The sequence below is a fragment of the Molossus molossus genome, unplaced genomic scaffold, assembly GCF_014108415.1.
Source record: "Molossus molossus isolate mMolMol1 unplaced genomic scaffold, mMolMol1.p scaffold_m16_p_2, whole genome shotgun sequence".
Classification (NCBI taxonomy): Eukaryota; Metazoa; Chordata; class Mammalia; order Chiroptera; family Molossidae; genus Molossus; species Molossus molossus.
In genome coordinates this window covers 135547637-135572998 of record NW_023425355.1, presented here as the reverse complement: position 1 = coordinate 135572998, position 25362 = coordinate 135547637, and the positions used below count along the sequence as shown (strand labels likewise).

At 39.8% G+C, this 25362-nt stretch overlaps 1 protein-coding gene across 1 annotated transcript in view; it reads right to left on the bottom strand.

Annotated features, from left to right (window-relative positions):
• Positions 1 to 25362, bottom strand: part of ADGRG2 (adhesion G protein-coupled receptor G2) — a 123836-nt gene that overhangs the window by 86425 nt on the left and 12049 nt on the right. Inside the window, exon 2 of the mRNA XM_036270248.1 lies at positions 509 to 553. The gene's annotated coding sequence lies outside the window, so the exon portion shown is untranslated. The remainder of the gene's footprint in view (positions 1 to 508; positions 554 to 25362) is intronic.

Genomic DNA, 25362 nt, shown 5'->3' with positions numbered 1-25362 from the left:
GAAACAAGAAGTATAAGTCAGTTGGCTTCAGAATTTCTATGTAGAAGGGAGTTGGGAGCAGAAATCCGGTTGGGAGGAGCCTTTGGAAGCTGTCTGCCCACAATACTTTAGGTAAGAGAGAAGAGCTGTTGGAAATAAGGAAGCCAGTCCAAGGAGAAAGAAATGAGAAACAGTGAAACAAAACCCCAAAGAGTTCTACATAAATGATCACTCTCTTTCTCTGGATTTTACTGCACCATGTCATTTCAAAATCTGTACCCATAAAAACAATGGAATTATGGGGAAGAAATGGGCCAACAATAGAATCCACAAGGAAAAGAAAATATCTGAAGAAAAGGCTCCAAGTGGGTGGGAGTGAGGAGTTAAAAACAAAAAAACAAAAAACAAAAAAGAATACAGCAGTTAAGGGACTGGGGATTTGGAATGAAGAAGGGTAATTTGAAAGGGAAAAAAACCCCACCAAATGTTCATTATTTCTACATTATCACTTACAAATAACCTCACTTACCTGACAGGAAGTTCAGAAGAGAAGATGGAGAAACTCTACACAAATCTGAAAATGAAAAAAGAAAATTAAAAATTAGATCAATAGAAAGTGGACCTTCTTGGCATCGTAATGCTTCAATACTATAATTAGCCCATCGGGCAGAGGCTGTACAGACCCTCCTGCCATATACCAAGACTTGAACTTCGCAGCAGAGTTACAAAAGAAATGGATGATGCAAACCCTGCTCTTAAGGAACATATTATAAATCGGAAAACAAGCCAAAGCCAGTTTGGGGACCAACCTTTTTAATGTTTTAGTAGCATTGTATTACTGCTCAGTCTCCAGCTTCATTAACAGCATCATAGGGACACTGGACAATGAAGTGATCAGATCTGGGAAGGGGGTGGTCCCTTATAGAGACCATGCTTTGTTAGATATTTCTTCATATTTTTGTGACTTAACTTCCCTAGAACCTAAACTCCTTGATTTTAAAGTTTGGGTCATTTATGTCAGTTGTGCTTCCAAAGCCAGAGGCAGAATTGTTTCTCCAGAGAGGGACTAAATAAAGAATTCTCTATTTCTTGCTGAGTTTGGTTCAGAGTTAAGGCAGGGACAGTGACAATGACAGGAATGAGGGACAAGGCAGACGCATGCTGGAGAAAGGAAATAGTGCGCCCACCCAAGGCAGAGAGCATTGTTGACAACATGACTTGTGTCTTTCAGAATATTCCATTATGCTGTGCTGCAAAACCAAAACACTGGTACAATTATTAGCTCAAAGATGATAGTCATGTCACACAATGATTCAAGATTAGCAAGAAGAAACAATCTATAGGGTGATCTTGGAACCAACTGAACTGGCTTCAATCAATAGAATGTCATGACAGAAGTTCAATGCTCAAGGAGGAATCCAAAACATGAATTCAAAGAAGAAATACTGAGTCGTGGTGAGTTTCTATTGATCACAATGTATTAAGAGGGGGGAAAAAGGAGCAGTTTTTAGTAAATTAAAGCCTAATAGGTCAGACAGAGTTCATTATGTAATGTTTAAAGAAGACAAAAATAAAGGCAAGTACATTGTCCTATCCTAGGATGAACAAATTATAAACACATGCCCCAGTGCTCAATGTAGAATGAATGTAATTAACAACTGAAAAACATTAAAATAATCAAACAAACTAATAAACATTGAGTACAGAAATAATTCCACTTCACATTTGTGTGAATAGGATTTTCTACATAGAGATATTTGATGAAACTTCACAACTCAAGCACATTGCCTTTTCCAAAACCTTATTGATAACCACAAAAAAGCACACTTAGTGTTTTGCAGTAATCAAGTTTATTAATAAACAACATGAGACTCTCTTTGCTCCTTGGAACCCTTTCAAGTAGAAAAATAGGGCAAGTAAACAGTGAAGTGTTTTGCCCACTGGATGAAAAAAAAATTTTAAAGCTTAATAATATCCAAAGCTGAAGAGCATGTGGGAAAATGAACCCTTGCATACACTATTGGTATAAACATAAACTTTGAGAGAATAGTTTAGCTATGTTTTGAAATTTTAAATGTGCGTATCTTTTGATCCAGAATTCTAATTGCAGAGATTGTCCCTACAGAAATGTTGACACATATACACAAAAATAAACAAACACTATCATTGCAACTTTGTGTGAGGGGGAAAAAAAGCCTAAGTATCCATCAGTAGATGACTAGTTAAATAAATGATAGTCTATCCACATTATGGACTATGATGCAATGCTTTAACAATGAAGTTGGTCTATATGTACTGACATATAGAGATTGTCAATACATATAAGTCAAGTTTCTTAAAATATATATGAGGATATGTTAAGCAAAACTATATATCTGTATGCTTATTTATACAGTGACAAGTGTGAATGCATCCATAAAAGCCCTGAAGGAAACCCATCAAGTCACAGATAGAAGTGTGATGGAGTAGAGAACGAAGCCAAATTTTTACTCCATGGAACACAGACATGTATTCATGTATTACTTATACAATTAAATCTATTTCTTCTATCAAAGAAAAGCGGAACAAAGGGAGTGCAAGTTATTCAGCTCAAAGGGAGGCTACCTGAAAAGTAATGCCATCACTTGCTCAGCTGGATGCCATCTCCCCTGGCCCTGCTCTAACCCAATTAGAAAGGCCCCATTGAAAGCCCAAGGATTTCTGGTGTCAGAGCCAAGAAACCAGTTTCCCAGCTGGGGAGCAGGAACTCACTTGAGCAAGTTGTGGAAAAGAATGTCAAAAGCAATGATGTGAAAATATCTGATGGACACAGAGGCCTAAACTTAATTAAAGAACTGCGCATCCTTAAGCCTCCAGATGCCTCCTTGCTACTATCGCCACCACACACCCACCATCCTGTATCTCCTAGAAAAACTAAACAGGAATCAGGATCCAATCAGCACCAGCACTCCAGTAACAAAACATAGTCACTGCCAATGTTTGGGCTTCTTACATCATTGAAAGAAAAGGGCAAGTCAAAAAAGGAACCATATGGACTTATGTAAGACATGGCACAGAACAGAGGATCTTCTCAGAGAAGAACGGCAAACTAACCAATTGCTAGGATTAACTGAAACCTCCCACAGTTGCTGACTGCCCCAAACCATGACATCAGGGAGGCTGGAAACGCATCCAATTTCCTCTATTTACCAAGGCAATACCAGTGTGACCAGAAAAAAGGAGGGGGGCGGGCAAGCAGACTGTACAAGCGGTTTGGGTGGGAAGGAAATTAAATCTGTATGTTCTTAGAGCTCTCCAGCACAGAGGAAGCTCTCAGAAAGGCTGCATCTAAGAATCAGAACTCCTGTGCTCATAGGCTGCTCAAAGACCCTGGGTGTCAGCAATGGCAGCGGGGGGGGGGGGGTGAGGATGGGGAGAGTAGCACACATCCTGGCACATCCTGGGGATAATGAATAAAACAATGGGCAAAATACACAAGTAACAGCACTGCAGTTGTCCCACTGCCTTGGGGTAATGTGATGCCTGGACCCTAGAATCAACCTAAAACAAAACAAACCCAGTGGCATGCAGCATCCTGGAGGGCTCGGCACTTCATTTAAAACCTGATGATTAATGGCCCAGATTGAGAAGCAGAGTCTCTCCTAGTTCCTGGCAATAACACCGACACCAGAGAAGAGAGGACCAGAAGAAAATGAGGCCTTGAGAAATTGGGAATGCAGACAGAAATACGTAGAGAAGCTTCTCCACACTAGTAGGAAAGCAAATGGCACAGATAGAAATGATGATGAAGGTTAGGTTTGTGGGTATATACAAGAAAAGGTTGGGGATATGCAGATTCTTGACTGTAGAGTGGTAGGTATGCCACTGAGGAATAAGAGTGGTTCTAGAACCATGTGGGGGCCCCATTACTAATGACACCCTGCTAATAGGACTTTTACCTGCACAGACTGGTTTGTTCAGTTCCAGATGCCACGATTCAAGAGAAGTTAAATTGTGAGATGACTCTGGAAAATTATAAAGCTAATTCATTCAACAAACCTTTACTGAATCCCTATTATGTACACACACACAAAATAGCTACTCTGTATGGTTGTGCAGGTTGCACCCTGCACAAGGGCACTTGGCCAAGAGGACCATTAAAGTCTGAATCCAGAATGCCAGGCTTTCTGGAAGTGCCATATGAATCAGCTGTGAGCTCTGTCACAGGTATAACAAGAGCTCCGAGGAAGAGCACCTAATCCAGTGTAGGGAAATGGATCCAGGAAAATTTCCCCAAGGAGTTAACAGTCATGTTGCCTCCTAAAGGATGTGCAACTCCCTTTGTGTGAAGAAATGGAAAAGAGCATTCCAAAGAAAGGAAATAGCCTAAACCAAGACATAGAGCCAAAGACTGGCATTAAGTGGGCATGACTCAGAATCAGTTTGATGTTGCTGAAGCATGAAGAGCAAAACAGAAACTGGACAGAAAGGACCATGAAGATATGGAGCAGAAACTTGATGGAATGTATTAAAAATATAGTCTGTGAATAGGCTGGGAAAAATCCATATTTCATGTCCAGATGGAGGTTGTGATGCATTATGAATAATATCTACTATGTATACAAGGCTTTCACAGAAAGAAGATGGCAACTAGGTGTACTTTGTCTCTTCCATGGGCGGAGATGGTGTCTAAAAGATGGTTTAAATCATAGCCCAAGAGATTTATTAAACAGCAGGAAGAATGTGCTGGTATTGATCATTGTTATATTGTAGACATGACTGAAAGAGCTTTTGGAATTGCTTTCTGAAACATCAAAAAGATGACGTATTAGTCACTGGTGAGGCTGCATGCTGAGGTGGAATGAACCAGGAGAGGAAAAACAGCTGGTGGACCTCTTGCAACTGTTGGTACTATGCTATTTTTTCTTCAGCACTGAGAGCTTTCTTTTCTCTCTCCCCCTTTCTCCTGTCTTCTTTTTCTCTGTTTCCTTTTTCTGCTCTCCTTCATTCTGCACTTTCCATATTTTCCTTCCCTCCTCTTACCTAGTTTGAGACAAGCCAAACATATTCCAGGGACTAGAATGTTGCTGGTTACCTCTACCCAGAGCTGAAGAAGACAGAATAGTATTAAAGACCACATGGTGAGAAACCCACCTTCAAATGACTCCTTAATTACCAGGCCCAACCCTCTGGGTGAGGCAACCCACAGCCTTCCACCCAACATGGTGGAAGTAAAGGTGTTTGAAAACAGCATGATTTTCTTTAGGGTGTAAATAATCACCACCTTAAAAGTAAATGCATATGCAAGGACATACCAATTAATTCTTTCTCAGAGCATTAATTTGCTATTTCACACAAATAAATCCACATACTTGATTTTTTAAAAATACAAGTCTTACATTAAGCTGTATTCATACAAAGTTAACTAGAGGTGAACTTTCTTCTATTAGTATGAAAACACTTCACCAGGAAAAGTGAATTTAGATCATTACTGCAACCTTAAATCAACTTCAATTTCCATGCCTGATATTTTTCTATTTAACTCTTGATTTCTCTTCCCACTGGGTAACAACAAATGCTGAGCATTTCCCTCTATTTAAACTATGTTTTGATACTGTATTTTCAATAATGAAATAAAATATGACTAAAAAATACATGGATGAGGAAGAAACAAACAATTGTATGTTGTAGGATGGGTCCCACCAAGTAACTAAGAAAACTGCCACATAAATTTTCCCTTTGTTTCTTAAGTTTTTGTTGTCTATTTGACACTTGGGCTGGAAATTAAGGCTGGTGCATTAAATTTTTTGTTTCCAAATTTATTTGCCTCTTGAGATGTACTAAACACTTAACTGCTCCTTAGTCCAATCCAGGGAGAAAAAGACAAGGAAACTTTTGCCCATAAAGTTTTTATTGTTCCCACTGGGAATGAGTAAGAAATTCCATTATTATCTAGCCCTATTTGACAGATACACTATAGAAGATAGGCACTTGGTGATATGTTAATATCATTTTTTAATTCAATGTGAGAGCCTTATATTTAACCTCTACACTGCTGTGTCTCTGTCAACTTTGCCAGCATAAAAAATTACTAGTCCTTTCCCATCTGTAGTAGATTGCAACACTGGCCATAAATTCTCCCTATCCTAGTATGCCTGTCCATATGCAATGTAACTGCAGCTCTACTTATCAAAAGGTGATCTTTTTCTCCACCCCTTGAATGTGGGCCAGCCTTGCCACTTGCTTTGCCCAATGGGTCATTAGCAAATGTGATACTAGCACTAGTTTACAAAGTGCTTGAACATAGAAGTTTGCTCTCTCTTACTGCTCCTGGAACTTCAAGCCACCATGTAAGCATGCAAACAAGCCTGAGCTGTCCTGCCAGATGGTGAAAGGCACATGCCCAGTCACCATCATTGTGCCAACCCTCAAAGATAGTCATCTAGCTGATTACAGGTGCCTGAGTGAGCCCAACTGAGACTATCAGAACCATCCAGCTGAGCCCAGCCCAGATTGCAGGCTCCAGAATTGGAAACTAATGAAATGGCTGTGGCTTTACTTAAGACCCCAAATTTGGGGTATATTCACAGAAAAAGCTAACTTATATACCTTCTTTCTTTCTTTCCTTCCTCTTCATTCTTTCTCTTCCTCTCCATCTACCCTTCCTTCCCCCCATGCCTCTTGCTTCTTTCCTTCTACAAGAGCTATAAGTACCCACTTAAGGACCCACTGGGTATAAGACACTGGCCCGGGCTAGTTCTAATTCAAAGCCTGCCTCATTTTCTTCTAACCTGCACCCTCTGAAGCCCGCACTAGCAGACTCTGCAGACCTTGCATGCTCTATGGGCCCCACTCATAAAGTGATTCAGCGAGACGTTTCTGGGGACCAGCAGGCTATAGTGTAGACTCTTAGCATTTTGCTGCCCATCTCTAGGCATTTGCTGGTGGTTGTCACCCTGGGAGAGTAATTTGTCACTGTGACCTGTTGAATGGTCTACTGAAGTATATTCTAGCCAAACCCTCTACCCATTGCTTCTTGCCACCAGAGGAAAGTGTAATAATAAAATGGACCTTTCAAGCAAAATACCCAAGTGTGAAGGGGTATACTCCTCTTACATGGCTGCCCTGGCTGCCCAGGCTACTCGAGCAGAAAATATATTTTTAACTACAGGAAACAACCCACTGTGAGTGGTAAAATGCTTAGATTTCCATGTGTTTACTACACGAATAAAAGAAAATTAATAGGATCATCTTGCTAATGACATCAAATTGCTCAATATAACTCAAAAGCCAGAAAGAAGGTCATTTCTTAAACCACTTTTCTTCCTCTTCCACATTTAGAGTATACTTTATCCCCATTCTAACTTATTTTTCCCCTGAATGATGTTTTCTCAGACTTTTAAAGAGATTACTTTTACCTCATGTCCTGGAACCTGTCATTTGTGGTTACAACATTAATGTTTAGAAGGTCAATTTAGGTGTCGGGGTTGAATAAGTGTTCATTTGTTAAATGATTTTTAAATGAGACTTTTTCTCTCTCAGAATTCCCTGGAGAAGTTCTCTTCTTTTCATTTTATGTATGAATGTATTTTGAAACTGAACACCAAAATGTCAGGTGGACAGAGATTTTAAAGGCTTCCATCAACAAGTATAAACAGAAGTATACCCTCTGGAGCATATTTGTAAGATTTTTCTCAATTTCAGGCAGAGTAGAGGAAAACTTTTTTGCCTCAAATGTCTTCCAGTATCTCCCTTCTATGTTCTGTCTATAGAACTTCCCTGTTTAAAGATAATTACTTTTTCTCCTTCTCATCTGTTCTTGATAGTAATAACGCCTTCCATTTGTATAGTGATTTATGGTAGACAAGATGCTTTTGCATACATTATTCCAGTTGACACACAAATGTTTACAGACTAGCTGCTAAGCAAATTCTTATGCCCATGCTAGGTACTGGGAATACGGTGGAAAGCAAAATAAGTCCTGCCTTCAGGGAACTTCTTGTCTACTGGGGAAACAAAGATGTGGTATAAAAATTAACAGCAAGAGATGCAAAACTGCAACTGTGATAAGTGCCACCAAGAAAAGCATGTGGACCTCTGGGTGAAGACAATGGGATTTGACCTGGGGGGGGGGGTCACAACAAAGAGGCTGGGAATGACCATACTAAGTAGATGAAGCAGTACGTGCAAAGGCACTGTAGCAGGAGAGAGTCAAGCCCATGTGAGAAAGTAAAAAAGGGCCAGAGTGGTCAGGACACAGAGGGGTAGGTGAAACACTCTGAGAGATGAGGCTGGAGGAGTAAGCAAGGCTTAGCTCACACTTGGCTTGGTGGCCAAGGTGAGGATTTGTGTCTTGTTCTGAGAGCAATGAAAAGTCACCAAAAGGATTTTAAACAAAGAGTGATGTTCACATTGTGAGAAGATTGTTCTATCAGTTGAGTGGAAAATGGACTGGAGGGGGACAGAGTGAAAGTAGGGCTCCAGTTTTGGATTTCTGCTCTCTGTTCTCAAAGATTATTGTGAAGGTATGAGCAATTCATTAAAAGAAAAATCCAAAGTAAGGTGTATCACCAAGGAAAGGGAGACTATAGAGGTGTTTATGTCATGTTATACACATGAAGATCTACTGAAATATAATGGGAATTATAGTTCAGAAAAGGAGGAAGCCTCAAAATAATTATACAAACCAGTTTTCCCTTTACACCAGAAGTCAGTAAACTTCTTCTGTAAAGGATCAGATAATTAATATTTCCAGCTTTAAAAGCTATGGGATCTCTGCTTCAACTACTCAACTCTGCCACTAGCAACAAAATAACCATGTCCAAAATGTAAATGAATGGATGTGGCTGTGTGCCAATGCAACTTTATTCACAAAAACAAAAGTTGGGCTGGTGGGATTTGGCCTGTGGTCAATAGTTTGCTCTGCTCTATACCAGTGAGGAAGTGATTGTAGTATTTGAGGTGAGAATCAATAGCTTGGATGAGGAGGGTGGTGATGGTGGCGGTGGTGGTGATGTGATACAGACATATCTGAGAAGTATCTAACAGGGAGAATTGGGACTTGTGTCTGGATTGGATATTAAGGGTGAGAGTGACAAGCAGTGCCTTGATTTCAGCTGAGGTATGTGAAGCTCAGAGCTGGTAAGTGGCTGGATATGACCTAGAATCCAATTCATCTGACTTTTCCACACCTGGTCCAGCAAACCTTCTTACCACATCCACAGCTTCTCCAGTAGTCCAATCCACAGATCCCCATCCCAGCTTCTGCAGTGTCCCAGCATTTCACTTTTGCTAGGTTACAAGTATATGGGATGCTTCCTCAAAATGCTTTTAGCCATCATAGTCACATACAGTTTCCAGTGTTAACATCAATTCCTAGCTTTTCTCCCTCACACCAGTCCCCAAGAGACAACTTGAAAATGAGTCAGGTATCAACAGCAACAATAAAAAACAGTATAGTAGACAGTCAAGGCCTAATTTCAGAGAGGTGCATAATGAAGAAACCAGAACGGGGGGGGGGGGGGGTGGATAGAATCAACCAGAGAGTCCAGCTTTAAAAAGATGAGCTCTGGCCCTGCTGGCATGGCTCTGTGGTTGAGCGTCAACCCATGCACCAAGAGGTCGCCAGTTCAATTCCTGGTCAGGGCACATGCCCAGGTTGTAGGCTCAAACCCCAGTGGGGGGCATGTAGGAGACAGCCAATTGATGTTCTCTTTCATTGACGTTTCCATCTCTCTCTCCCTCTCCCTTCCTCTCTTTCTAAAATCAATAAAGAAAAAAAAAAAAAAAAAAGATGAGCTCTGAGTCAAGTGCCTGGAGAGGATAATGAGAGTTAAAGGCAGGAAGAGGAGGGACACGCCCAAATGTGAGGCCAAACACTTCCTAGGCTGCCAGGGAAAGTATATAGACTGGTGTGGGAAGGGCAGGAAACCAGTTCTGGGGCTTCAAGTGGCGGGTGCACAGGCCCTTCTTTTCTGCTCTTGCCTTCCAGCCTTGCCCCCTACTCCCCAGAATCTTAAAATTATGTCATTGCACCTGTCCTCAGGGGCAACATAAACCCACCCTGAACCATGCTTTAGCCCAGGAGGTCTCTGGAGAGGTGGAGCAGAAATTTCATATTGGTTTTATGTCTCAGAATTTTTAGCAATACTTTCATTTAGAGACCCTGCTTATTCATGGAGGCCAAGAGATAATTAACAACTAAGACCACAGATGACAACATGGCACTCTGTATTCCCCTTCTCCCACAAAGAAAAACAGATTCAAGAGAATATAAATTAGGGGAGATCAAAACCAAGGAGGAGAACTAGAAAACAGATAACCTGGTCCTATGGCCTTCACACCACAAACATGGCTCTTTGGTGCCCAGATAGAAAATGGAATTATGTTCCATTTGGAACTCTTATCCATGAAGAGGAGAAACCATAACAATCCTTTAAGGAAATAAGGTTTTTCTTGCAACTAGTCCTTAGCTGAAATTGCTCAGGGGCTGGCCATACTCAGTATCTCTACTTGTCTACTTTCAGCCTCTCTTGAACTGATTTCAATCAGGGTATTTCCCATGACTTTCACCTCACCAAGCCCAGCAGTCACTTCTCAGTCCTTCCCTTCTCTCAGCAGCCTTGGATGATTGATCAGATTATCTGCAGGAAGTTGTGTCTTCTAATTAAGACTCTGTTCTAAATGGAGGCCAGTCCAGTTTGCACAGGGAAAGGATAAAGAAATATGTTCTGGGAAGGCAAAAAACATCTCTGGTCAACTTTTACACGTGGATGCATGGTGTTATAAAATGTACTTATTGTAGTACCACCACCCAAACATCTCCACAAGTGACACACTCAAGGAAAGGACTCAGTGGGTACCAGAGCCTTGCTGAAGTAAGTCTTGCTCTGTGTGCTGGGCCCCTGCACAGCTGATCATCCAAGGTAGTCAGAGGTTAGTGGTTAGTGGGCACAGCCAGTCCTTGAAGCTGATCAGCCTGAATAAATCCCTCCCATTGATGTGCCAACAGCATTCAAGACTCAATTACAACAGAAGAGTTTAAAGTCCACACGAGGGGTGCACCTTGAGGGCCCAGCTGGGTGACCAGGGAGGCTGTGTCACTGGATCCTACAGGACACTTACTAGGACAGGCCACCCTAGGAAGCCTAGGAGACATAGCAACTCTACCTAATACATAGAAACAAACACAAGGAGGCAGCCAAAATAAGGAGACAAAGAAACATGTCTCAAGTGAAAGAACATAACAATACTCCAGGAAAAGAACTAAACAAAACTGAGATAAGCAATCTAACAGATGCAGAGTTCAAAACACTGCTTATTAGGATGTTCAAGGAACTTAGTGAGGACTTCAAGAGCATAATAAAGGACCAGGCAAAAATGAAGGATGCACTAAGTGAAATAAAGAATAATTTACAGGGAGCCCAGCTGGTGTGGCTCAGTGGTTGAGCATCAACCCATGCACCAAGAGGTCGCCAGTTTGATTCCCGGTCAGGGTACATGCCCAGGTTGTGGGCCAAATCCCTAGTGGGGGGCATGCTGGAGGCAGCCAATAGATGTTCTCTTTCATCAATGTTTCTATCTCTCTCTCCCTCTCCCTTCCTCTCTCTCTAAAATCAATAAAGAAAAAAATTTTTAAAGAATAATTTACAGGGAATCAATAGTAGAGTAGGTGAAGACAAGAAGCAAACCATCAATTTGGAATATAAGGAAGCAAACAACACCCAATCAGAACAGCAAAAAGAAAAAAGAATAAAAAAAAATGAGGATAGTATAAGGAGCCTGTGGGACAACCTCAAAGGTACCGACATTTGCATCATGGGAATGCCAGAGGGAGAAGAGAAAGAACAAGAAATTGAAAATCTATTTGAAACAATAATGACAGAAAACTTCCCTAACTTGGTGAAGGAAACAGACGTGCAAGTCTAGGAAGCACAGAGAGTCCCAAACACAATGAACACAAAGAGGTCCACACCAAGACACATTATCATCAAAATGCACAAGGTTAAAGACAAAGAGAGAATCTTAAAAGCAGCGAGAAAAAGCACTTAGTTACCTACAACAGAGCTCCCATAAGGCTCTCTGCCAATTTCTCAAAAGAAACTTTGCAGGCCAGAAAGGAGTGGCAAGAAATATTTAAAGTGATGAAAAGCAAGGACCTACAACCAAGATTACTCTATCCTGCAAAGCTATAATTTAGAATCGATGGCCATATAAAGAGTTTCCCAGAAAAGAAAAAGCTAAAAGAGTTAATCACCACCAAAGCAGTATTATATGAAATGTTGGATGTGTCTTCTTGAAGAAGAAAAACATAAAAAATATGAATAATAAATTAGCAATAAATACATATCTATCAACAATTGAATCTATAAACAAAATGAGCAAGCAGAACAGAAACAGACTCATAGATGCAGAGAACTTTTTGTTGGTTGCCAGATGGGAGGGGGGTTGGGTGAAAAAGATAAAGGGATTAAGAAGTGCTAATTGGTTGTTAGACTGAGGAACCTCAAAGGGAAGTGGTGAGGTGGGGCAGGAAGAGAGAAACCAAAGAACTTATATGCATATATGCATAACCAATAGACACAGACAATAGTGTGGGGAAGGCAGGAGGGGGGTGGGAGTAGGGAGTAGGGGGTCAAGGGGGGAAAAAAGGAGGGACATCCGTAATACATTCAACAATAAAGATAAGTTTAAAAAGGAAAAAAATAAAATAAAATGTGCTCACAGTCATAAAAACACTAATTTAAGAACACAAAGATAGGAGTGACTGATTCTATCTTTTGTGTGTTTAGGAGGTAGAGGGCATATAAATATGTTCTATATCAGAGGGATTGAAGGAGATGATGGTGACCTAGAAAGCCCATTAAATAAAGCTTGTGTGGGGTAAGAGTCCTCTCCTACTCTGAAAGTTCTTAATTTTTTACAGATACCTAAAATATCTACTTTTCAAGTCTTATTTTTTGGTAAGGCATTGCAACCCATTAAAGAATGCCAATTTCAGCCCTGGCCGGTTTGGCTCAGCGGTTAGAGCATCCGCCTGCGGTCCAGAGAGACCTGGGTTCAGTTCCCGCTAAGGGCATGTACTTCGGCTGCAGTTTGTCCCCGGCCCTGGTTGGTCGTGCGGGTGGCAGCCACTCGATGTGTCCCTTTCACATCGATGTTTTTTTCTCTCTCTCTTCCTCTCTCTGCCTCCCACTCTATCTGTACAGAAAATAGAAAAATGTCCTCGGGTGAGGATAATAAAAAAAAAAAAAGAATGCCAATTTCAGTTACTGTGGTCATTAACAGATGAATTTGACTTAATTGATCAGGCAAGCTTTGATGGTGAGGAGGGAGGCTATGGGCATGGATGACTGAGGAGAGCCCTATGGAGTTAGGCCTGGACAACATGGGAGCATTGAGATGTGAACCTGCTGTTAGCTCAAGAGGGCAAAGAGAGAGGGATGGGGAAGAGACTCCCAAGGAGGGGCTTTTCCTACATTATAGGTCTGCTCAACTGGTCCTTAGAAACTGAAAGGCAATGCCATTTCAAGCAGCTCTCCTACATCCAGGAAAATCTCTTAGTTGCTGACTGGCCTTCTTGTTTTATTATTTTTCCTCCCTCATAAGAATGTTCTCTTAAAGCATCAACATTGCCTTCTCCTTTTGCTTACGTTGCCTTCAAATGACTACTTGGCTCCACCGGAAATGGAGTTATTTTTGCAGACTGGATGGTGTGAGGTAGGGTGGGGAAAGCCTCCAATGGTGGAAACTCCTCTCTCACCAGGGAACTTGGCTGCAGCACCAGGCCCTGGTCTCACCAGAGCAGGGCCATCTATTTTCTTTTTTTAGAACTATCCTCTTTGACCCGCCCAGTGCTGAGATTTGTCAGTGTGTTTTTCCAGGATACCTGGCAAACAACAACTTGACAAGTTCAATGGTTTTCATTGACAGCCCCAAAGGAGTCCTCTGAAGACTGCAAAACTGGACACACAGACAGCCCATAAAAATCATACCTCCCACAAGTGTCTGGACTCTGCCTTTTCCCAGATGACTCCCTCTAGCACTGATGCAGCATGGGTGGCTTTGCAGTGTTTTTTAAAATAATTTTTCCAAAACTGAGGTGTTCCAACTGGTGTGGGAGTATTATTTTTTTTCCTTTGCAGTAAGAGAACAACTCCCCAGATATTTTGGGAAAATGGGAGCAGACCACATGAGTGAAATAAGTCCCAAAGCTAATCACTTGTCACCAGACTCCCAAGTCTCCATGAACTGTGAGGTACACTGGGCCTGCCTGGTACAAAGTCTGTAACACACTTTAATACACTACAGGGAAAGTAGTGTGATATTATAAGTGCACAGTTAGTTTGACCTTGAACTCTATGAGGGGTCGGTAAACTTGATAGCAGAAAAAGCCACTCTCCAGAAACAGCTCCTACAAGTCTTTCTGCCACCCAGACCTGGACCAACAATCCACACTTTGCTAGCCAGCATATGTACTGCAAAAAACATTCAACTAGTGAAACTGATGACTCAACTAGAATAAGTAGAATGCTGAGGAAAATAGTAACATTATTTCTCTCATCCGAAGTATAGCAGTCACATAGGTTAGTCTCAAGGATGGATGAAAACTTTTATAGTAAAAAGTACAGGGTGAACATAAAACAGAATCTTTCTATTGGTTTCCTGGCTTCTTATTGGAAAGGGTTGGGTTGAAAGGAAATGGACCAAAATGAGAAAGTCAGGTTTCAGCTAGTGGAGTTCCTCAGAAAGTAATACTCAGTAACTTCCTAACACCTTATAAATTATTGATAAATATTAACCATAGGAAAGAAAGGTCGCTGTGCCCATTCATGAAGTAAATGGCAGAACATTTCAAGGGGCATAAGTCCCTGCCTTTGAATTCTGGCTTTGCCATTTGCTGCTCCTAAGACCTTGAGCAAGTAACTCAGTCTATCTGTGTGCCTCAGTGTCTTCATCTGTAAACTGGAAATAATATCAATAGTGTCCATGTCCCAGTTACTGGGACACATAAATATGTCAATATATAATATGCCTAAAACAATTCTTGGCACATAGCAAATTCTCAAGAAATAGTAATTATCAGTATTGTGGTTAGAAGTATAGATTGAAAAAAAGCATTTAATGTAAAATGATCCTGCCTGAATAAAGATGTAGTATGCTAATGCAAGTAAAAACAAATGTATAATACCTCCAAATCCCTGCTCTTAATACTTACATTCCAGAAGTAGTATACAGTGCCTTTAGTTATTCTATAATAATAATGCCAAATCATTGACAAAATTGCCAAAGCATTTTTACATAAAGGATATTGCAGAGAAAAGGGAGATGTAGCAAGGCAGTGAGATATTTTTACTGAGTTATGATAAAAATGACCAATATTTAATTTTAGCCTATCACAAGTTTCAGGATGAAGTAGTCACAGATATTTAATGTCTCTCTACCTCAAGATCCCTTACTTATAAAATGGGAATAATCATATATTTGTGTCCTAAAATTCTTATGAAGGAGTAGTGAGTAAGTATAGGAAAAGTACTTAGCATAGAGTTTGGCTCATAGTATATGCTCAAAAAAATATTAGTTATTAATGTTACTACCATCATTAACTGCTCAAGTGTGTCAAGGGCTCGGCTATTTGCTTTACATTCCTGGGTTGTGGGTGAAATTGAATGTGCTTTCTCCAGAAGAGACTATATAGGCAGTGGGCCCACTGCCCTTTCTGCACCCTTTCCTCCCTGGCCATCCCCCCTTGCCCAGCCCCTCTTCTGCCTCCCTTCCTTGTGCTCTTCTCTTCATTCCCATCCTATCATAAATGCCCCCCAAAATGTAGCTAATGTCTACTCTTATCCTGAGTGTGAAGTTCCTGATGAGCTTGCTGTCTCAAAAGGCGTTGGCGCTTTAAACCAACTTGGTTGAATTAATGACTTTGTCACTTGTTAGAGGAATTTGAGACCTGTGGAAGAAGGTGAGGATGATATTTGAGGGGCCAGAGCCACCTCTTAGGGATTCATTATCTCATAGCCAAGGACCTTGCACGTGGGTTGTCCCCACCCTGGCTCAGGTGGAGGGCAGCCCCAATGCGTGGAGGGTGAATGTACCTACTGTGCTCAGGCGTCTTCCCATTCAACAAATATTAATGAGTAAATCATGTGCCAGGTACTACCTGAGGGGCTAGGAAGACACTGGTAAGCAAGACAGATGCAACTGTGCCCTTCTAGACTATGTATGCCAGTGAGACAAACAAATAAAAATATAAATGGATAATTATATGAAACAATTATAAATTTTAAAGAGCCATGGAAGCAAACACATAGGAGTTAAATTATATGCTTCAGTGAGACAAAGACACAAAAAGAATATGCAACTTGCTCTATATTATAAATAAGTCAGTGAATAGGAAGTCTGTCACTACATGATGATTTCTATTAAGACGTTCATACTGGCAGGAGTCAGGTTTTGCAAACATGCCAGGAAACCTTAACTCCAAGTGAGGGAACATTCCTTTCCACTCAACTTCTCTTCCACAATTTTTCTTTACTTCTAGAGATGGGACTAGGCTGGACCAGTGCTTTGATATTTTCTCTCAGACCAGTTTCCAATGAAAATATGGAGGAGTAAAGTTTATCTTAAAGGAATTAAAATTATAATACTTAGAGAACAGAGTAAACTTTCATTTGCTTATAAGCTGTTTAGCTAAACTTATATGATTAAACTAGAAAATACATTCCCTCTAGAGCTGGTGTAAATTGCTTTCTTAATATACCTCAAAATGCCAATCCTGGGGGCAGAGGTGTGACTATGGGTGAATTATATTGATTTCATTGTGGTTTTCTGTAATTTCTACAATTTTAACAATAAAAATACATTATTTTTAAAACCAGAAAAATAATCTTACAGACAGTGAATTTTGTGGTTTTTATCTATCCAAGTAACAGCAAAACAAAACTATACTAAAAACATTAGCTGCTCAACAGAATCTGTGTTATTAGTAACAAGTATTAAGTACAAAACTAAAGCAAGGAAGTAGATATAAAGTGTGTGTGGGAGGGGGTGGACATTTTTGAGAGGTGGACTGTGAAAGCATCATGAGAAGAGGGCATCTGAGCCAAAACCTGCTGAAGGAGGTCAGGGAGTGAGCCAGGAGGCTCGCTGGGGGATAAGCACTACAGGTAGAAGACACTGCGCCTTGGAAGAAGGATCCCTGATGGCCTGTTTACCCCAACATGCAAAATTGCTTCAGACAGGAGTCAGTCTGGACTTAATGAAACCAAGCAAAGAGTCCGAAGAAAATTAAGTGATAGGTTGGCATGGTATCAAGATAAGAAATGATAGCCAAGATCTAGTAAATGCAGGCTATTCAAAGTGTTTTATTTGTACTAACTTAATCCTGCAACAACCTAGCTAGGGCACTGATTTAATGTAATGTCCAGAATGGGGTACCTGAAAGTTAAATGAGACACTATTAATGCAGAAAACATAGGCATAAATCAGGGCTGCCTGAGGCAAACTGGGATATATCACCACCCTATCCAGAAAGCATACTATTATGGTAACTGCTTCATAGCAAAGGAAGCTGAGGCATAGCCCAAGAAGTTAAATAAATTGCCTGAGGTCACAGAGGTACATGGCAGAGCAAAGATTTGAACTCAGCCAAGCTTCAGAGTTCACACTCTTGATGCCTATACAGTATTACCTTTCTGTGTTTCATATACTAGGAAGCTCCTGGTGCTAAAAACCTGGGTTATAGTTATCATCAGGAATAGGAGATTAAGCTAGGGAAAAAAACAGCTTCTAGAGATAAACACTAGGTCAGCAGCCCTGGACAACCTCTCCAAGCCTCAGTTCAGTCACTTATAAAACAAAGCAACTGAGACATACCTTGCAACACTGCTGCAACACTCAAATGAGGCAGTGTTTGTGAAAATGCTTTGGAAGCTAAAGAGCACAACATGAATATTAATTCTATAGAAAGTTATCATTTGTAAAAATCTGCATTTTCTCTGCATAGAGCCAGAAAGTAATATTTTCTGTAAAAGGCCAAACAGTAAATATTTTAGGCTTTGCAGACCATATGGTCTCTGTCACAACTAGTCAACTCTTCTATTGTAGCACAAAAGCAGTCACAGATAATCTGTAAATTAATGAGTGTGGCTGTGTGCCAATAAAACTTTATTTATAGAAACAGGTGGAGGGCCACAAGACCATAGTTAGCCAACTACTGACCTAGAGAAATGCTGTTTAAAACTGCAACCCCTCAATGCTCCCTGTGTCTCTTTTCTGATTAATTTTTCTTCACAAATAGCACCATCACTATCTAACATAATCTATATTTTACTTACTTATTATTTGCTTCCACTACTAGAAAATAGGCTTTGTCTTTTATCTCACTGTTGATTCCCTAGTGCCTAGAAGGGTTTCTGGCACATAGTAGGAACTTTATAAATATTTGTCAAAAGAATGCATGGATGAATGAATGGAAATTTTTTTGAAGGAGTTGGACATAGTATTGGAAAAGAAGGGCAAATCCATGGCAAGAAAAAAAAAAAAAAAACAAAGAAAAACGGAAACAGAAAAAGAATGAGATCTGAAAACCTAGGGGAACAAAAACTACTGAAAATGCACTTAAACTCAGTATTGTGATTCATTGCAGGCAAAGGGAAAAGGATTATTTCCAAAACCAATTTTGTGGGTTGTGAACTAAAGCCTTACAAAACAATTCCCAAAGTAGCTGGTTAAAATCTAAAGGAATTATTGGCTTGATTTAGATTTAGTTAAGAAAATAGCTTGAGGTTTGTTCCAGATCAACTAATTGTGTGTGTGTGTGTGTGTGTGTGTGTGTGTGTGTGTGTGTGTGTTTAATCCCTCCTCAACCCTATCCTGGCAAATGTGGGTTCAGTTGTTCACTGGGAATGATCTGGAGAGTGGTAAGAATTTGACTCAGCAAGCTTTTCAGGGAAACATATATATTTGTGTCTAGTTTAGTTCAAGGTTTGGCAAATTGTAGTGTCAATCATTCTAATTTTTCTTCATAGTTCAGTTCAAGCGCATGGTTCAAATTAGCAGCAAATAGGAACTTTTCTAAAGAGAGAAGGGTTCTTTACATAAGGTGCTTTTTGTAATTCTTTTAAACCAAGATCTGTATAACACATTCAACTGATGTTCACTGGAAGAAAACACTACTTCCACAAAAGCAAGTGTGCATATCTAATGCACAGCTCACAACCTAAACAATATTCATCTTTTGAGACACAGTGCTTAGCAAAAGTTTGGCAAGATTCTTCTGAAGAATTCTGGTGCTGATCCTCTAATCTAGTGCACTCAGCTCAATATTCGAGTGCCTACTGCATGCCAACAGGGAGTAATGCTGAAGAACTTCGTTGTTAGGCCCATGAGTAATAATTTCATTGTGTCCTTAGCTTCTTGAAGAAACAAAGTTCTACTTACTGATTGATTTAATATGTAACTGTGAAAAGAACACTGAAGTTAAAGTCAAAAGACTTGGCTAAAGGACTTAAGGAATGAAGGAAAAGGAATGGAATGAAACAGCAAAGAAGATGAAAATGAAGAAAAGAAAAAAAGAATGAAGTTCTGAATCATCACACGGAAGACACTTGAAAACATGATGCTAAGTGAAAGAAGCCAGACACAGAAGGCCACGCATCGTATGATTCCATTTATATAAAATGTTCAGAATAGGCAAATCTATACAGAGATAGAAAGTAGATTAGTGGTTGCCAGGAGCTGGGGGAGAGGAGGGAGACATAGACAGACTGCTAAGAAGTCAGGGCTTCTCTTTGAGGTGATGAAAATGTTCTGGAATTACATAGTGGTGATGGTTATACAATCCTGTGAATATACTAAAAATCATTGGATTATATACTTTAAAAGGGTGAATGTTATGGTATGTGAATTATTTTTCAAGCAAAGAAAAGGGAATAAAAAGAAAAAAAATTTAAAGATCTGACTCTGCTACCAACTGATTCGCTTTGTGAGCTGTGGACAAGGCATTTAACATACCTCCCATTGTTGATGAGATGCAAATGAGATATCTATGTGTAAGTAATTTTGGAAAAAAATGTATAATGCTACAAATTTAAGGCAATTTCATTCAAAATCTTAGTGAGTTTCTTGGAACTTTACGGTAATTCTAAGGTATTTATATAAAAGCAAGTGGCCATCAACAAATCATCAAACAACAAGTGTTGGCGAGGGTGTGGAGAAAAGGAGACTCTAGTACACTGCTGGTGGGAATGCAGACTGGTACAGGCACTGTACCAGTGGAAATCACTATGGTGTTACCTCAAAAAGTTAAAAATTGAAATGCCATTTTGACCCAGTGATGCCACTTCTAGGAATATACCCTAAGAAACCTGAAACACCAATCAGAAAGAATATATACACCCCTATGTTCATAGCAGCACTATTTACAATAGCTAAGATCTGGAAACAGCCCAGGTGACCTTCAGTAGATGAGTGGATTAAAAAGCTATGGTGCATGTATACAATGGAATACTATGCAGCTGTTAAGAAAGAAAGATCTCTTTTCCTTTGAGATGGCATGGAAGGACCTGGAGAGTATTATGCTAAGCGAAACAAGCCAAGCAGAGAAAGACAAATATCACGTGATTTCACTTATTTGTGGAATATAATAAACTAAACAAACTGCTGATCAAAATTAACCCAGAGACACAGAGGTGGGGTACAGACTGACAAGCCTCAGAGGAAGGGGGATTTGGGGGGGAAGAGATAAACCACAGAACTTACATGCATGTATGCATGACCAATGAACATAGACAACAAAGCTGGGGATGGGGCGGGGGGTGAAGGGGAGGAGGGTGTCAATGGGAGAAAAAATGAGAAATATCTGTAACAAAAACAAATAAATATATATTTAAAAAATAAAAGCAAGTGGCCAATATAATTTGAGAAAGAACAAGAAATGATGTTTTGACCTACCAGCTCCAAGACTTACTAGAAAGCTACAGTAATGAAGTGTAGTATTCATTCAGGGTTAGACAAATATGCCAGGAAGCCAAATTTGAGTGAACCTAGAATCAGATTCATGCTTATATGGGCACATATAGCAAAAGAGGTGTCAGGGTAGATGCAGTTTAGGAGGGTAAGAATGAATTCTTCAACAAATGATGCTGGAACAACTGGTTTTCCACATGAAAAAACAATCTACACACAGATTCCTCCCTCAATTTTAATCAGACTAAAATTATTTCAAAAGCCAACATTTAAAACTTTTAGGAGAAAATATAGAAAAATATCTTTATATCTTTGGAATAGGGACACAAAAAGTACAAAACATAAAAGAAAAAAAGAAGAAATTTTACTACATTAAAAGTAAGAACTTTATCAGAAAATACCATAAAAAGTGAAAAAATAAGACACAAACTGGGAGACATTATCTACAACATATATCACTAAAAATTAGTATTCAGAATATATAAAGAACATCTACAGATCAATGAAAAATAATACAGCCCTGGCTGGTTTGGCTCAGTGGAGTGTTGGCCCAAGGACCGAGGGGTCGAGGGTTTGATCTCCCGTCAAGGACACGTACCTGGGTTGCAGGTTCAATCCCTAGTCAGGGTCCTGTGGGAGGCAACCAATTGATGTGTCTCTGTCACATCAATGTTTCTCACTCTCTCTATACCCCCTCCCTCTCTTCCACTCTATCTAAAAATCAATGGAAAAATATCTTCGGGTGAGGATTAACAACAACAACAAAATACAGACAGTCTGATAGAAAAAAATGGGCAAAAAAATCCCAAACTAGAATTTCACACAGATGAAATTTAAATAGCCAGTGAACACTGGTACTCAGAAATTCAAATCAAAACTAAAAGAGATACATCATACCTATATCTTAGCAATAGAAAAGTCTGACTATGCTAAGTATTGGCAAGGATGCTGAGCAACAAAAAATGTTTTAAACTGTTGCTTAGGAAAGTAATACAGCAACATCTAGTACAGTTGAAGAGGTATGATCCTGCCACCCAATACCTCCATTCCTAGATATAATCCCTAGAGAAACGTTTATACATTAGTACAAGGAAGCATGTTCAAGGCTGTTCATAGCAGCTTCATTTTTAATACCAAAATAGTAAACAACTTAAATGACCATCACTAGAAGAATGTATAAATATGTTACATATTTATGTAATGAAATACTACAGAGCGAAGAAAAAAAAACTGAACTAGAGTTACATGTAGCAACAAGGACAAATCTCACAAAAATAACTGAAAATGAAAGTTGAAGAAGAAAATGACAGTAAGAAACCTATCATATAAAGTTTAAAAGCATGCAAGTAGCATTCTCTCTTGCTTACAGACATATTCATATGTAGAATAAGTATAAAAAATGTCTGATTTGTGTTTTTCCCCCCCTAGGGCAAGAGAAACAAAAGAGAAAACAAACAAATGGAACTACATCAAACTAAAAACCTTCTACACAGCAAAAACAAAACAAAACAAACAAACAAAAAAAAAACCCCAGCATCAACATGAAAAGAGAACCCACTGTATGGGAGAACATATTTGCCAATGATATATCTGCTAAAGGGTTAATTTCCATAATATATAAAGTATTCATACAACTCAAAAAAAGGAAGACATACCATCCAATGAAAAAAATGGACCTGAATAGACACTTCTCCAAACAGGACATACAGGTGGCCAAGAGACATATGAAAAACTGCTCAATATCACTAATCATCAGAGAGATACAAATTAAAATGTACCACCTCACACCTGCCAGAATGGCTACCATCAATAAATAACAAGTACTGGCGAGGATGTGGAGAAAAAGGAACCCTAGTACACTGCTGGTGGAAATGCCGACTGGTGCAGCCACTATGGAAAACAATATGGTGTTTCCTCAAAAAAATTAAAAATTGAACTGCCATTTGACCCAGTGATCCCACTTCTAGAAATATATCCTAAGAATTCTGAAACACCAATCAGAAAGAATATATACACCCCTATGTTCATAGCAGCACTATTTATAATATCTAAGATCTGGAAACAGCCCAGGTGACCTTCAGCAGATGAGTGGATTAAAAAGCTGTGGTACATATACACAATGGAATACTATGCAACTGTAAAAAAGAAGGACCTCTTACCCTTTGAGACAACATGGAGGGACCTGGAGAGTATTTTGCTAAACAAAATAAGCCAGTCAGAGGAAGACAAATATCACATGATCTCACTTATATGTGGAATCTAATGAACACGATAAACTGATAAATGAAATAGAATCAGAGGCATGGAAACATGGAACAGATTGATGAATCTCAAAGAAAAGGGGGGAGGAGACCAGGAAGATATTAACCAAAGAACTTATATGCACATATGCATCATCCATGACACAGACAATAGCATGGTGAAGGCCTGGGGCAGGGTGGAAACTGGGTGGTGGGAGGCAAGGAGAAAATAAAGTGGGGGAGGCATCTATAATACTCTCAACAATAAAGATTAATAAAAAAAGAAATGTCTTAGAAGATAAACACCAATTTCACTATAGTGCTTACCTCTGTGCAATTTTTTTTAATCCTCACCTGAGGATATTTTTCTATTTATCTTCAGATAGAGTGGGAGGGAGAGAGAGGGAGAGAAAGTGAAAGAGAGAGAAACATTGATGTGAGAGGGACACATCAACTGGCTGCCTCCCACACGACCCCGACCAGGGCCGGGGACAAACTGCAACCGAGGTACATGCCCTTGACCAGAATCGAACCTGCAACTCTTTGGTCCGCGGACCAATACTCCACCACTGAGCCGCACCGGCCAGGGCACCTCTGTGCAATTTTTTAAACTAATATATGGCCAGGATTAAAGGCCTCTAGATGATACCATTGGTGGAGCAAATCCAAAGTAGATGGAATGTCATGCACTTTTCTCAGCAGAACTGAACCAGCATTGACCCACCCTCAGTGGGTCCCCACAGGAGCAAAGAATATGGTGTTCTGATTACCTAAACTAATCAGAACTAAACACGAAGCTGATCCCAGCAATAACAAGCCACAAGAAGGGCTCACTTCACCATTTTGATTCTAGCAAAAGAGGAAGATGAAGCACTGAAGTGAAAATATCCTGGTTGATAAAGGATTACCATTTAGTAGTAACAAACAATAACCAAGACTTTATCACAATCATAGTTAATATGAAAATCATCCCATACATAATTTAATCTTTGATGATTCAAAAAGTACTTTAGGCTCCAACAGCATATAAGAATCTTTACTGCAAACATCTGTTGTCATTATACATAATTTGCTGTCTAATAAAAAGTTTGTGTTGATAGAAGGCTGGATAAACCAATGAGAAGTTGCACTTCTACTTTCCCCTTAGACCCCCTCATTAAAACACATTGTCTTTCAAATTGCTCATAGATCCAAGGAAACAAGGATAAGTACTCAATTATTTTATTTTAAGGGTTATTTTTGAAAAAAAAAATTATAAGAAAATGATTCTGAGGACTTGAACAGGTCTTGGCAAAGTTAACAAATAGATTTTACTTGAAGAAAACCGACTTCCATTTTAGTACCCTTTCTCTCCCCTAGGTGGGGCCCATTCCCAACCTATAGGTGTCCAGTGGCCTCAATTTTTGAACCCTTACCTGCTCTCTGGAGAAGACCTCACATAGAGGGACATCAACAAAAATCCGTGCCCATTTACATTTGAATTCCTTAAACCAAATAAATGAATCTCTAATTGTGGATCAATCACGAGTGGAGAACCTATTTTCTGCCAAGGGCCATTTGGATATTTATAATATCATTCGCAGGCCAGACAAAATTATCAACTTAAAAATTAGCTTTCTATATTTGGTGAGGCTAATTTGGTGAGGCATGTGATGTTAGCTGATATTGATTTTATGGGCCTTATACGGCCTCCAGGCCGAATGTTCCCCACCTGTGAAGTGAATAGGTGAAATGCAAAGGGGGTGGGGGAGCTGGGAAAAGTTAGTGCTATGGACCAACTCCACCTGGTGTGAGTTTGAAATGTATATGTTGAAGCCCTAACCTCCATGTATTTGAAGACAAGGTTTTAGGAGGTAATTAAGGTTAAATGAGGTAATAAGGGTAGGGCCTAATCCAATAGGACTGTGGCCTTAGAAGAGAAAGAGCCCTGGCCGGCTTGGCTCAGCAGTCAGAGCATCAGCCTGCGGACCAAAGAGTCCCAGGTAGCAGGGCACATACCAAAAAAAAAAAAAAAGAAGAAGAAGAAGAGAAAGATCTATCTCCCAATCTCTCTCTCTCCCTCTCCCTCCCTCCCAACCTCTCTACCTCTCCCCCCTCTCTTTACCATTTGAGGACATAGCAAGAAGGTGGCAGTCTGCAAGTCAGGAAGAGAACCCAAAGTTGCAGGAAGCAGGTTACCTAGTCATCTATCCTT